This window comes from Rhagoletis zephyria, unplaced genomic scaffold, assembly GCF_001687245.7.
Source record: "Rhagoletis zephyria isolate East Lansing unplaced genomic scaffold, Rhagoletis_zephyria_1.1 Rzeph_scaffold_01428, whole genome shotgun sequence".
NCBI classification, from domain to species: domain Eukaryota; kingdom Metazoa; phylum Arthropoda; class Insecta; order Diptera; family Tephritidae; genus Rhagoletis; species Rhagoletis zephyria.
The window spans coordinates 116128-119344 of NW_016158512.1; positions in this window are offsets into that span (position 1 = coordinate 116128).

Consider the following 3217-nt stretch of genomic DNA (forward strand, 5'->3'; position numbering starts at 1 on the left):
CTAGGAATCGAGATATATCGATTTGAAGTTAGGAACTATCATATAGGGGAAATTGTCACCTTTGGTGGTCTTTTTTTTGACATAACTCGAAAACCACTAGTCCGATTTTGCTCAAACAAATTTAAAAAAATTACAATTCCTTTCATCTGTTCATATAACGTTTTTCTATATAATCAACAGTTTTGCCGGTAAATATAAATGTATGAAGAAAAAAAATATTTTTTGCCTAAAATATTAAATTTTTTTATTTTTTAAATTCATAAAAAATCCAAAACGGAAAAAAAGGCAAGTCGTATTACTTTCACGCAAAGTCACATAACCTTTAAGCAAAATGAGACATAGATCATGAAAATCGATGGACGCATTTCGCTTTTATTCACAATTAAGTGAAGGTATCTCATTTTGACAAGCATATTTCCCGTATATGATAGTTACTAACTTCAAATCGATATATCTCGATTCCTAGACGTGACCCAGCGCCACGTATAACTTGTTTTTGACCGATATAACATTTCCCGTTGGTTTCATCCCATCCCGATTTTGACTGTCGCATAGTGTTATGAATAACCCACAAAAATCAGAGTAGATAAGTACTGAAATAAAAATAGCATGAATTCTTTTCAAAATCAATAACGGTAATTTTAATAAAACTTGAGCAACAGTTTTTCGTCGCCACGCCGTACATTGACTATCGATAGTACTATCGATGGTAGCGTTTGACACTATCGATAGTATTGCTGGAAACTATCAACGAGTAATGATAGTTTTTTTCTGAAACATGGAAACTATCGATGGTGGCTCTATCGATAGTTTTACAACTGTATTATTTCGTTATGATTACATGGCCTATTGAATTGTAGTAATAAAGGATCCTTATTTGCATTCCTAAAACATGGAAAAAGTCATGTAAAATATGTAAAGAGTCGTATGCATATAAATACATATGTATGTATGTACATTATTACATATTATTACAAATATGTACTCACTTTTTGGCCCGCATTTCTCGTCTCTTATTTATCCATTGAGAAATATGATTTCGTTGACCTTGGTTTAGATCGTTTACAGTAAGCTCCATTTTTCATAAGTTTAATTCAAAATTCAAATGAATGTCAGTACAGTGGAAATTTTGCTTTTGTTCCAAATATTCAGTAGATGAAAAAGTTGCTTCTGTAATTGTTACGCTTTGGTGCGATCGAGAGATTTCAATACGACTCAATGGAGGTTTGGTGCCTTATCTCGGTTTCTCCGTTAAAATATCGATAGATACCAGTAAATAGAAGGGATTTCCACTAAAAAGTAATTTTTTTGAGTTTGGGAAATGTAACGTTTTGAAATAGGAGCATTTCGTGCATATTCAGTTTTACAATTTCCTCCGTAAAAAGGCAGAATTGAATTGAATTTGATCTGCTCTAGAAGAGCAATCGATAACACCATTTATTAAATTAAAGTAAAAGTTAGAGAGAGCAAAGATCTTCTGGCGTCCAGAGATTTAAGGTCTATTAAGAGCAAACGGGCATTATACGTTGGAATAGGCTCGGTGTAGTTTAGATGTAGAGCAAATTTAAAAAAAAAATCTTTTGAACCCTTTCAATCCTATTAATTAAGTTTGAATGGTATGCCCTCCAAATAAAAGAAGCATATTCTAAATTAGAACGAACAAAAGATGAGTATAACAATTTAAGAGTATAGGGGTCAGAAAAATTTTAACTCTTACGCCTGACAAAACCAAGTACAGCGTAAGACTTAGAAATGATGTGACTGATTAAAATAGAAATTAGAGCTGAAAGTAACACCAAGGTCTTTGATTTGAACTTTTTGAAGTTGAGTTTGGAGATAGTATATGACGACGAAACAATACTGTTACTTTTGGAAAAGGTAACTTGAAAGAATTTTTTAGTATTTAGTGAAAGGCGAGAGCTGAGACACCAACTGTGAAGATTATTGATCTCGGACTGAAGTCTAAGGCATCATCCGAAATTTTAATCATAGACAAAATATTCAAATCGTCAGCATACAGTAAAAATTTAGGAAATGAAAAACAAGAACTCACATCATTTATAAATAATACAAGGAGTAAGATACCTAAAATGCTTCCTTGAGGAACCCCCGATGAGCCAATCAAAGAATCCCAAGAATAACCATTAACAGAGACCACGCAACGCCTATTCGACAAATAAGATTTGAGCCATTGCCAAAATACTGAGTGGAAACCCAGAGAGGCAAAATTACTGACCAATATGTGAAACGCTATCAAATGCTTTGGCAAGATTAGTGTAAATGCTGTCGAATTGGAAACCTTCCGAGAGAGCTGCAATACTACTCACTAAACACCCCGGACTAGTAACTCTAGATCTGTTGGAGACGAAACCATGTTGGTTTGACAAGATTAGACTTTTTGTTGCGAAATATATTTTCGCCTTGACGATAACTCCAAAAAGTGTAGAAATTGTTAAAAGTTTCGATATGGGTATGTAATTGCAGACATCACTTTTGTTACCACTTTTAAGAATAGGGGTAATCAAAAAAATAGGGGTTCATCAAAAAAAATACCAGGGGCTAGAGACCTATTGAAAATGATTTTTAAAGGTTTGAAGAGAGTCCATCAATATCTACTTTTACAGACGCTGACAGATTTAAAATGTCATTAGCAATATCGTCAGACGAAAGACTAAGGGAGCCTAAATTAATAGACCTCACTCTATAAGAAAAACTAGAATTAACAGTAAAGTTATTATCTACAAAATTAGAACTGAAAATGCAGCAAATAGATTAGCAACTTCAGCTGGTGTGAAGGCAAATTTGTCTTCAAAAAATACTGCTGAAGGAATACTAGAATTGTTCTTTTTTGACTTAATAAAATGTCAGAACGAATTTGGATTTGCTTTGATATTGGTTTCAATATCCAAAATATAATTTCTATAAAAGAATTTATTCAAGCAGTTCAGCTTTTTAAGATGCGTCGGATATTTTTCAAAGAAAAACTGACCTCCAGAAGCCTTAAACTTATTATAAACCTTGTTTCTAAGATTCTTTAATTTTTTCAAATCACGATTATAGTAGTAGTAGTAGTAGTTTAAAAGGTCTTTTTTAAAAAGTCTTCAAATTACGTGTGTCAAGTTAGCACTACACTTTTCGAAATTGGAAAAGTTCACTACGGCATTAATTGTAGTGTTTTTGTTGTAAATTTGTTGTGGAAAGAAAAAATTTGTAGCTC